The 12,329-nt window shown below is 40.5% G+C and overlaps 1 protein-coding gene across 11 annotated transcripts in view; it reads left to right on the top strand.

Annotated features, from left to right (window-relative positions):
- PLXNB2 (plexin B2) overlaps nt 1-12,329 on the top strand; it is a 245,409-nt gene that overhangs the window by 2,099 nt on the left and 230,981 nt on the right. For 7 of the 11 annotated variants that reach the window (XM_085521023.1, XM_015852610.3, XM_085520767.1 and 4 more), the window contains exon 2: nt 6,202-6,304. The gene's annotated coding sequence lies outside the window, so the exon portion shown is untranslated. The remainder of the gene's footprint in view (nt 1-6,201; nt 6,305-12,329) is intronic. The other 4 variants (XM_085521146.1, XM_015852624.3, XM_085521181.1 and 1 more) reach the window with 1 other exon arrangement.

The following is a 12,329-nucleotide window of genomic DNA, read 5'->3' as shown; positions in this document are numbered from 1 at the left end:
CTGAAGCATCCAGCTGTTCCTCCTGTCCTTTTGCCAGAGGTTACTTTGCTATCCAGCCTTGTTTCCTATTGGAGCTCGAGTGTGCCAGTGTTTACAGCCTGGCACATGAATGTGAGCTGTACTGTATGTCTGTTCATGCTAGAGTGTAATGTGGGGAAGTCTGGTAGCATGAAGCCTCCTGCTCATCTCCGTGCTGGCAGAGGGACAAGGCAAACAGCTGGGGTCAGCTAAATTGGGTGTGATCAAGAACTGGAGCACAACTGCACTCACGTTTTTTGGAAATGGTGTTTTCCCTAGAAAATGTGACTCAGCTGAGCTACTTTCCTATTGATCCCCAGCAGCAGGAGGCAGTTCTGTGCAGGAGGAGGAAGTGTGATGGTCTCTATCATGGCACTCACCTTGCTGGGTTTCAGAAGGCAGCAGTAAGCAGCTTTCCTCTTCCCATCCTTCCTCCCACATGGATTCTGGGAATTAGCAGAAGGGTGTGTTTTCCCTTCTCTCCAAATCTTTCTTTGTGCATCTAACTGAAGAATTACAGATATCAGTATACAAAATGTCCTCACTAGGGGCACAGCCATTTGCTGCCTGAGTCTTCCTGCAGATATTACTGGAAGTGGCATATGGGCTTTAAATAGCTTTCCAAAACTGGGGGCTGTTTGCCGTGGGTACATAAGCTCCCCAAATACAGATGTACATTTGAAGGGAGATCTCTTGGGGATTGAAGCTTGATAATCTTTGAGGTCCTTTCCAACCCAAGCCATTCTGTGATTCCCTTCATGAATGCCTGTGAATAACAAAAATACCAGTGACTTGTTGCTAACGTCTTTAAATTCTGGCTTGTTTTTAAGAAAACTGTTAGTACACATGTATTTTTTTTAATGATGACATGATATTAATCATTTATATTTCTGTAACACTTAGATTTTGAAATGTTGCATTCACTTTTAAAACGTTCATCACGTGAAGCACTGAATGAAGATATTTATTACAGCAGTGCCACATTCTGACTATTGAATTACAACTGTAAAATTAAAGTAACAAGCTTAAATTAGGGTTTGCAACTTTAAACTCTTGCCAGTAAGCAGTTAATGGCAACGTTAACTGCTAGAAAAGTAATTGCTGCCGTTCTTTTACTATCATTTTGTTCTCACTTTCCTCCAGTCAGACAGTTCTGTAGATGTATAATGAATATTCCCCAAAATAGCTTGGCATTGTCGCTTATGCAGTTCCTCATCAGAACCAACGTGATGATGAGCTAATGTGCACTTCATTAAATGTGCTTGATTTATGCAAATCAAAACTGTGGGTCCTTCTTTAAGTAAAGTTAGCACCTCTTAGTGAGATGAGAGTCTAAACAATTACAAATTGAATTAAGTAAACAAACAACTCTAATGAAGCATTCCTTCTACTTTTTTTTTTACCTTTGTCTTTTTGATTCAGTAGTGGATTTCTATTTTGCCCTTACTTGAACGGTATCTCAGTCATAGAATCACCAAGGTTGGAAAAGACCTAAAAGATCATCCAGTCCAACCATTCACCTACTACTAATAGCTCCCACTAAACCATGTCCCTCAATGTAACATCCAGTCTTTCCTTGAACACCCCCAGGGTTGGTGATTCCACCACCTCCCTGGCAGTCCATTCCAGTGCCTGACCACCCTTTCTGAGAAGTAATGCTTCCTAATGTCCAGCTTGAATCTCCCCTGCCGTAACTTGAAACCATTCCTTCTGGTCCAATCACTGTGGGGTCTCCAGTTTATAGAGAGAGGGTGGTGGTGGTGGTCCTCTTCTGTTTAGATGGTTTCCATTAGAATTTAAAAAAGACATACAGCAATCATTAGGTGTAATAAAGCCAGGTGCAACTAGAATTAGTCAAGTATAACTTCAAGAGTTTTGTTTAAATATGGGGCCAGCTTGGATTTGATAGTAGGCTCTTAAATCTCATTAAAAAAACAAACAGAAACACCACACACATAACCTGAGTGAGGCATTTGGAGGGTATCTCTTTAAGTGTAATATTTAGACAGTACGTACTTTAACCTCCTATTCCTTGTTTGGTCAAAACTTGCACAGGCAAAGAGGAAATAAGGAAATGAAGTTGAGGATGGTCATTTATGTACCCATCAGCAGCTTAATGTTACAGAGAAGCTCCCTAACTGTCCAGAAAATTGCTCAGATCTTTCTTTAGAAAGAGGCTGTGGAGTCTGCCCAGGGGAGGCTCTAAAGAAGCAGGTGAATGGAGGAGGTTGAGGACACGTGCTTGCATAACACTGGAGGGTTGGGACTTGTCCTTAGGCAGGTAAATCATGGTTATCTGTTAAAACTGATCATTTCTTGATTTCTGTTTCTTTAGGAATAGATAGCTTTTTGGATTTCTCTAAGCTTCTTTCTGTCTTGGATGGTGAAGGGAAGACTTATAACTCCTTGAAGTATCCTTACCTAACAAAGATCAGCAACAACAGTTAAAACCGCCAAAGCCAAGCAACCTCTGCTTAGTCAGCCAGGTGCAGGCTGCTGCAGTGCGAGGTGGAGTTCAACCCTGGGAGTGTGTCAGCACAGCTGTGGTCACCACCACGTGCTCCTTGGGTTGTTTGGTTTCTCTTTGAAATCTAGCTTCCGTGAGCCAGTGCTGGCGCCGGGGCAGCTTGATGATTAGCTCCGTGCTGAGTTCCCTGGCAGTTGCCAGAGGACAGAGTTCACCCGGCACCTTATAAGGCACTTCTGACTGTCTTCCACCTCTATGGTTAGCTGTCAAGCTTCTGCTTTCCTGGGCTGATGCTGGATATGGACTATTCCACCTCCTGCCCATAGACAAACAGTTTGGTAGCACTGGAAAGAACTGCAAATAGGAATTTTTCATTCGAAGTGTGTTTTCAGAAAGTTGGTTATCTAATTATGGCCTTATTTCATCTGTTTTGCTGGCTTTTCTCAGTAACTGATATTGGTAATTTAGGGCCTCAAGTAAAGAATAGAGGCCTTTTGGTCATTTGCAGTGAATGGATTTTGTGTTGCTTGGCAGCAGCAGTCACTTTCTTTATGCTGCAGATATGTCATCTCTTTCTTTCTGTTAGAAGTGTATTAAATCCTCGATCCTACAACAAACCAGAAAGAAGTGGAGAAACTTTGCCATTCAAGCTGTCCTTCTTGTCTTTCGGTAGACCCATCAAGAGTGTTCTGCTAGATGAAGTACACAGGAACTGTCAGTGATCAACTTGACTTCAATTTTATTTTTTGAATAAAATCCATGTAATTTTTATCATTTAAGCTTAATTGTTACAGAAGTTGCATTTGTTTAGAAAAAAAGATAAGTTGGTGCTTATTGCTGAATAGATGTGGCTAGCATTTTTCTAGATGAGCTGACATGTAGAACTAATCCAGCTTAGTTTGAAGGGAACTCCTATAAACCCAACAGTAATCTTCCTGTGTCTAGAGATCATTAGGGTGATAGCTGTGTCTCCCAGGTCTCCTAGAGAAGTGACATAGAAATAAAGTCTCATATTTCAAGCTTAATCTTCTGGCTGTACTAACTGGATGTGTTTTAAATATATAGAAATTCCTGGAATATGCTCCTCACGTCTTTTTTTCCCAGCGGTTTCTATGTAGCTTAAGAAGAGACAGTACCACTTCCTGACAGATGTATGCACCTGTAATTCAGTTGTACATAAAGAAGATGTAGCACATGCATTCCTAGTTGTGTTGCTATTTAGAACTGAGGAGGGACCAATTATTTAATCCATGAAGGAAAATAGTTATTATTCATGTGTCTTCAGCCGCAGGAAGAAAGTTAAGGACAGGGAAAATGAAATACATTGATTTGGTAAAACAAGTGCCACTGTAATGCAAGGTGAGATCTCCCAGAGTTCTATCAGAATGGATATCTCTCCCTATCAGAATCAAAAGGGAAAATTTAGTCACCTTTTTCTTAGACATCACTAGGTATATGTGGCAAATAATACTTTCCTGAAGATATGTAATACCTGGCTCACAGTAGTAGGGCACAGTTTCCTTCATCTTGTCATAGTTATTTAGTCAGTCGTTTCTCTCTAATGATTCCAGTTGCCTTCATTGCAACTGAAAGTCCAAGATATGCTGTATCTCTCTTAAATACATGAGGGGATCGTTTATGTATCATTCATTAATATGTTGGTGTGATGTGTTGAACTTGGGTGTTTTCTTCATTTAATCAGTATGAGACAAATTGGTTGAGATGTAGCAGTGGGCCTGTTGAATTTTATGGCCAAAAAAATGGCAATAATTTAACCTCTTCAGGAAAGACATAGAGGTGCTGGTGTGGGTCCAGACAAGGGCCACAGAGATGATCAGAGGGCTGGATTACCTTTCCTAGGAAGAAAGGCTGAGGGAGCTGGCTTTGTTCAGTATAGAGAAGAGAAAGCTGTGGTGAGTCCATGTTGAGCCCTTCAAATACTTGAAGGGAGCTTCTAAACAGGAGGGAGAGCATCCTTTTACATGGTCTGAAAGGAGAGGGGGGATGACTTTAAATTGAAAGAGGGGAGATTTAGGTTAGATGTTAGAGACAATTTTTTTTACTCAGAGAGTGGTGAGGCACTGGAAATAAGTTGTCCAGAGAAGCTGTGGATGCCCCATCCCTGGAGGTGCTCAAGGCCAGGTTGGATGGGGCCCTGGGTAGCCTGAGCTGGTGGGTGGTGATTTTACATGCGATTTTGATTCATATCATCAGCAATGGAAACTTTTTCCCTCCTGAATTCACTGACAGCCCATGTAAGTGCTAGAGTGATCACAAGGCAGAAATAGAGCTCTGCAGAGTGCAAGCTGCAAACCTAGGAAACCAATCAAACTTGGTTGCTTCTTGGTTTTTGTTTTTTTTTGTTTGTTTGTTTGTTTTTCCTCCTGAATGTGCTACATGAAGATACAGGTTGAACCTCAGTGGCTGTTACTCAGATACAAAGTGTCCTTGCAAGTACTCATAAGTAGTTTTTCAATAATCCCTGACTCTACAGCTGCAAAGAGGACCCTGTGAGTGAGAACGTGAGCGGTGTGCTCCAGGCATTGCCTCCTCCTGCCCACCCAAACCGTTGAATTGAAAACCCAAAAGATTTTCCTTATGTTGGCAACCGCATGACCTGGTATGCCTGTACTTACTGCAGGGAGATGCCTTTAATGTTCATTAACAGATGGTGTCTAATTTTGACATTTAGCTGTGATGGTCTACAGGCATTTCACAGTCCGTTGTGCATTTGATGCGGTGTTCAATAACACCAGTGAAAATGCAGAGCAACATCATTCTGGGTTTGTTGTTCAACATCGTTTTCATCTCTCTTTTTTTTTTTTTCTTTTAGCATCAGCCATGGGACTGGGTGTAGTGCTTCCATGTTGCTCATTACTGCTACATGTTGTCCTACCCCATCCAATGTTTCTGTTTATTTTTGTATCTTTGCATCCATTGACCACATTAGCCTCTTTAATAACAACAGGTGCTCCCAATGTGATGCTTGGTTATGTGTCTATGAGGATTTCTTTATCCTTTGTGATTTCCTTCTTAACTTCACGGTCCACTGATTTGCAAATCTACTTGCATTCCTTATTACTAGTTAGATACTTCTGCATTCAGATGTCTTAAGAGTGTTTTGGCTGGAATGAGCTCAGCTTGACAAATTATTGAGATAACTCTGTGTGATATCCTTTCTATTGTTATTTACCATGCTACTAAACCATGTAATCCATTAATTTTATTGCCGAGGATGCGCTTATTTCCAGGCAGCCAATAAAACTAATAAGTGATATAGAGCATAATTCCAGTCTCTGTGAACTGCACAAGGAGTATTACAGTTGCATTGTGATGTTATTCAGCAATGACAACTCTGAGATCTTTCATTTAACTGCTTTTTAATCTATTTGGCATGTATTTTTTATATTCTTTTCTTAAAATCTGGTTGATTTGATGTTTGTTGACACATTGTTAAGCCTTCACTTGCTGAATTTAGCATGAAATCAATAGATTTCACCTGCCTTACTCTACTCCCGATTGCATTTATAAAAATGACATGTTGGAAAATTCCTCATTTTCTTGAAATGCCAGTTACCAAATGCTTTTTTGTTGCTTAGGGTACTAAGAATTATACTAAGAAATTCATGGAGCAGGTGATTTCTTTTCAGCTGTGCATGTTGTCCAGCCTCTTGTCTTATATTTTAACTAAAGCATCTTCTCTTCATCTCTCCCAGCAGGAACAAGTACGCATCAAAAGGCGCTTTGTCCCGGCAGCTATTTGCACAGAAGCCTGAGGCACTGGAGCTCCCTCTTGCTGGTGGTGGTCGTGCTGCTCAGGTGGGCTTAAGGATTTGCTTGGATTGATGTTTTTTGGTTTTGTTTTGGTTGGTTTTTTTAACCTCTCTTTCTCCTTCTCAAGTTGTGTGTTGCTCACTTGAGGAAGGGGAGGTCTTCTTGTAGAGCTCAGCATTGTTGTTGGTTGGGTGTGTCAAGAGAAGAGATGGCCATGAGGAGGTTTATTTGCTTTGGCTTTAGGTGGAAATGCGACCTCAAATTAAGTTTAATATTCTGCCAGGAAAACGTATTTACTCTACATTTCTGATTGATGCTCTCTGATTTCATAGTGATTTTTATGCATACTTTTGTACCTTCTGGACCTATAGTGTAAAATGACACTTAGCAACTTGTGCGTGAGTCATCTCCAAGGTAACTTAGCTATCAAAACATAGTATCTCAGTTACTCAGAGTAACACTTTCCACTTGTCTAATTGCACTTTGACAATCTGCATTGCTTGTTCTGCTGCTCTTCAAATTATTGTGTACAGGTGTGCTTCGTGAGAACTTCCCAATTTACTTCTCCCAGTTGTAGCAATTAGTCATTATCTGTTCATTTTGATCCTCGAGCCTGTGAAATAAATAAGTACATTTTAGAAATGTAAACAGCATCCTTGAAACTAAACTCTTCATGCTATTTTCTCCTACTGATAATCTGAAGAGGCAGCCTGTGTTTTCTGTTGTCTGTGGCATAATTAGTCTACTTGAATTATACTTGAATGAGAGCTCTGATATCAGAGAATTTAGCAGTATCAGAAGTTTGGAGCTTTTTCATGAAGCAGCAATGAGGACTTTTCTGTACATTATTACTAAGGTTGTTGGGAGAAGAGGCCTTAAATCTGTGGTTACATACCTGCATCCCTTCCCTCCCTCTGAGTCTTTTCTGTTTTACCCACATCTTTCACGTACAGTAATGTGACAAGGTCGTGTTGTTTGCTGCTGTGTCTCCCTCCAAAACTCCTGCAATGTGCTAATAGCATTTGCCAGACCAAACAGGCCTGTTTGTTAGCATACACAAAGTCTGGGCTGCTTTGTGTGTAGCTGCTTTTGATGCTAGAGCGCCATTTATATGATCTGCTGTATGCAGTGAAGTCTTGTAGGTTTCTTGACTGGTGACAGTATGGCCTTTGGGTTTGTTTTGCATTTAGCAGATAATTTCAGTTAATCTGATTTTTTTAAACTTTTTTGATATATATATATTTTTGATTGATGCTTTTTGAGGAATTTTGCAGAATCCCAAGATGAAAAATGCAGTTTTATATGAGTATTTTGTCTTAATATGTAAGTATGGCAAATGGATGCCAGTGTTCTTTCTCGACCAGAAAGGATGAAGGCCTGCTGGCTTTGGTATCTGTCCTGCTCCTTGTCCTAAAAACCCCTATGCAAGAGGAGATCTACATACCCAGATTTCCTGGCTTGAGCAGAGCCTTCTGTAAAGCACTTCTACTTCAAGCCCTCTGTACCCACAAGGGTACCCATGGTTTGGCCTGTACCAAGTGGGTTAGCAGCATGCATAGACCATCAGTCAGTGATATGGAGGCATTGGTGGCAACTCTCCTGTGAGTTGTTCCCACAATCAGTGACTGGTAACTACTTGGTTCTGCAACCACTACTGTTTTGTGGATTGCACAGAAGAGCTGATCTGGCATCAAAGTGTATCACATGTAGCTGTTTTATGGCTTTGAAAGAAGTTATTTTAAAAGCCTGATTGCAACTGTGATGTGTTTTACAGCATGGCCACACCAAAACGTGCGCCTTTACAGTTTTGGATTGAGAAGCTGAAAGGGTTAAAAAAAAGGGGGGGTGGGGGGAGGAGGAGTTGGGATTGGGAGGAAAAGACTATTCAAGACTCACTTTAGCTCATATTTTTGCCAAATTCTTTGTACTATCAAGCCATGGCGGTGTCTGTCTCTCACCCCCTTCTGGGTGGCCCTATTAGTCAGGGAAGAGGAGGCTTTTACGAACAAAGTTTGGGTGTTGAGTTTGTGTATTCAATAACAGCAGTGCCCTTGTGTGGTTCCCTTCCATTGGGAATAATACAAGGTGGCCTTAAATTGAATACAGCCATTTTGCATGGACCTTGCTAGGACTTTTATTCTCAAAGGATGCTCTAAGCATGGTGTCTATATGCACTTTGTGGAGGAGTGTGAGAATAGGCCAACTTTCTCAGTGCCCAATGGTTTTCTTTTTTAGCTGATGACCTCCTGTGTATTACCAGCACATGGGCTGTGCTAGTAGTGTAGTGCTAACCATGCATGTAGTCATTTCCTTTTCCCTCTTACCTCCTTTTAGAAGACTTTGCTCTTGAATCTTGTAAATGGGGTGATAATTTCAAAGCAAACAACTTCCAGTTCTTTCTTGCCAATTTTTGCCCACAAGGTATGCAAAGTAAACAGAGCACTTGGAAAATTAGTTTCCTACCTCCCCTCATGCTACAAAGCATCCCTGGATGTCTCTTGGCTCTTTTTAAAGTATGAGTAAATTCAGAGCATGGAATTGTTACACCAAATTGCCTTTTAATGAATGGAGCCATTGCACAGGTAATTCATATTCTTCTTTGGGAAGCTTTAGGAAAACCTTCAAAAATGTGAGGCTTTTGAAAATCTCCCCAGTTCATGTACTGAATGTATATTCATGTATATTGAGCTGTTTCATTGCTTGCTGCGGTAAAAAGAAGTAAAAAAATCAAGGATGAAGTGGAGGGAAATAAATAAAAAAATAAATAAAACATGATTTTGAAGCAGATTTTGATGAAATATGAGCATTCTTAGCCCTCTTAGGCTCTTGGAGGTAACTTAAAAGAATTTCCAGGTTGCTTCTGTGTTTATGTTTGATTTAAAAACTGTATCTCTAGTTGCTGGGATGGCAGGGACACAGCACTCACAGGGCATGATACCTGTCATAGGATATGTATATGCACAGCCCAGCTCTGCCCTCCAGCTGTTTTAATGCAAGGAGGAGGTATTAAAAATGAATTTTAGAACTATTCTAGAAGGGAGAATATATATATATTTTTAAATTGACTTTAAAAAGGATGCGTCTTTAAAAAGCTGACAAATAAATGGTTAACACTTAATCTTCTTAGCTCCAGCCTTGGTATTGAACAGCCTCTGCCAATTGAGCAATAGGAAAATTTGTTAAATGTGAAAACTAGAGCTGAGGTTATTGACCTCGAGGCTCGGCTACGAGGAGATGGCATATCTCTATAGATAAATATCCATTATGTGATACCCTCCAAATGAGAGAGGGCAAGTCCCTTGTGTATAGGGCTTACAAGAATTCAAGTCAACAGTTGAGTTATAATCTAATGAGGCTACGAGCACAAACATGACTTCAATTCAAGCTCACCCATGGAAAGATGGAGGCATTTTTCCCAAAAGAAGCCTCTTCATTAGCGACTTTACTCCCTTGGCGTGTTTCAAATGGCTCTATTGCAATAACCCCTACTTTTTCTCCTTCATGGGTTTCTGACCCCTTCAGAAAAGTGGCTATATACACGGAGTGCACTCTATTCCTTTTCAGAAATAGGATCTGTACTATGTACAGGGGTAAATAATATGTAATTATATATAATATACAACATAATTACAATTGATGTGTTTTAGAAGGAAAGCATGCTTTGGCGTGTGAAAACTTTCCCATTGTGTTTCCTGAGTAAAGATTTTGAAGCTCACTGAAGGTTGGCTTGCTGTTTTTTTTGTTAAATTCCTTGAGTGCCATAAACATTAACTCAAAACATCTGAAAGAATGCAACAATTCTGTCTTCTTCTGGAATATTTCAGTTGTGCTCGTGCCAAATGCAGAGCAGTGAGCTCAGCTGCAAGGGCCTCATCTGGCTGTACTTGTAGTCCCTACAATGTATGAGCTGATTTATTCTTTTTTTTTTTTAGTACAGATTTAATGTTAAGCTTTTATGTTTACCTGAAGGGAGAGGAAAGATTACAATTAGAGTATGTTTTTTAGTCATATGTATATCTATAAGCCACAAGGTGAGGATGATGTGCTCTTGCAGTGATTTCTTTTTAAATAGCTGTGCTTCAATAAAGCACGAGGTCAAGCATTCCACACCACACAGTAACATTTCTTGCTCTGTAGTTCAAGTAAGCTTCAGCTCAACTGGCATATATGTATTTTTTTTTCTGAGTGAAATCATGACTATCCACTTTACAAACCTAGGAGAAATTAGGACACGATGCAGCCTTCTGCTTAGTCTATCCCCCAAGAAGCAGACGCTACTTTGTGAGATTTGATTCAGCATTTGCTTTTTTACCTGTGAATCCTTAATGAGGTTAAGGTTATTTAGATAAATACAATGCAAATATGATGCAGATGTTACCAAACCCAGGAGATGAGAAGTCCGGAAGCTTTATGGTTGAGCTCCATTCTGTCAGAGTAATCTCTTCAGTACATGCCAGCTCCCATTCTCTGCCTATTTGCTGAGGAATCAGTACTCATTGAGACAGCCTGTACCTGCACAGCTTACCTTGTGTGAAGCTAACCAGGTAGGTACCCAGGTCTGTTGCCCTCTGAATGGCTGTTTTAAAGGGCTTCATTATCAGACAGGAATACAGAATCTTATCTGCTTGTCTGTTGCAATTACAGCAGCTGCTTTTCTGTATAGTCTGAAGACAAATCTTTTATAGGTGACATCTAGGTTGGTAGTGTTTTGTTTTTTGTGTTTTTGGTTTTTTTTTTCCACCTTGGTATGATAAGGTTGTACATGCAGAAGTCTTGAAAATGCTTATCATTTCCAGTCTTCATTATAAATATTTGTGATCTTCAATAAGATGGATCGATGTACCTCAAACTGTATTGCTATTTACAGAGAAATAAGATTGCTTTGCTCATAAGGGGTCAGCTGTCCAATGTTCAGAAAAGATGAGTTAACTAGAGTATAGAGATGGGGACGCCAAACCTTCTGTGTGCATGCTCAACCAGGCTGGGGGTACTCAAGGGAGAAACTCACTTTCTCCTTCAGGTTTTGACTCTCTGTGATGATGAAAGAAGCACGCTGCTGCCTTCTCCTTCCACTTGGGCTGTGTGCTGTCCTGCAGCAGGTGGCCTGTTGGCTCTTATCCAGAGGTGGAAGTCGCTGCTCTTTTACAGGAGACGTGAAGTGAAGGGCAGGGCTATTCTTACTTGCCCAGGGTCAAAAGTGTAGATTTACTGCTCAATGTTGGCAGACTCAGCAGGAGAAATCACTGGTCCTCAGGCCTTTGTGGTCAGAGATTCTCTAGAGTCTCCTCCTGGCTGAAGAATGACCCTCAGGTGGTGGTTTGGACCTATGTTGTATTTAAATAGTGTGACTCTGACTGATGAGAATGCACTGAGATTACACTGAGTGTGTGCTTGTGTAATAAATGGTGTACTTGTAGAATCAGGTCCGTTTAAAATACAATATCACAACATCAATTATAAGCACAGGCATGCAAAGTAAATCGTTCGCTAGTGTTCTTTTGTAGCTCTGCAAACATCTCGCTGTTCCTAGAATGCAAAATCACTCCTTCCTCCTAAATGCTTTTAATATTGATCGGGAGATTAAAAAAAACAACAACACTGAAGTGACTAGTTCAGATCCTATTTTTGCATTGAATAGCCATTAATATTGCTGCTTGGGAGAGGCAGTAGGAAAGGAAGCTGAGATTCTTATAACTGCAAACTTCAGAGCTTCTAAACTTTTAAAACACTCCTGCTGCTTCCTCCCATGTCAATACCAACTGCCATGCTCTGTTTGTATTTTGGATGTCAACTTGGGAAAAGATTTGATTTGGTGCTGCAGCACAGCTTGAGGAACCTGCTGTACAGAATATTAATATCTGATCTTGCTTCATTAATATCAATTTCAGGCATGCATTCCAAAGAGGGTTAGTATTAAGCTGGTTTTAATCGCTGCAATATTCTGCAGATTTCTAGACAGAACACACCAGCTGGTTTGCACTAAATTTTACGGTACAGGAGACGAGAAACAGGTTTCCTCAGGGAAGTGTGGGGGGGGTGGCAGTGCAAGTCCTTATCGCACTGGGGAGTT

This window comes from Coturnix japonica, chromosome 1 (assembly GCF_054131305.1).
Source record: "Coturnix japonica strain WE chromosome 1, WE-NBRP24, whole genome shotgun sequence".
Lineage (NCBI taxonomy): Eukaryota > Metazoa > Chordata > Aves > Galliformes > Phasianidae > Coturnix > Coturnix japonica.
This window is presented reverse-complemented; position numbering and strand designations above follow the sequence as displayed.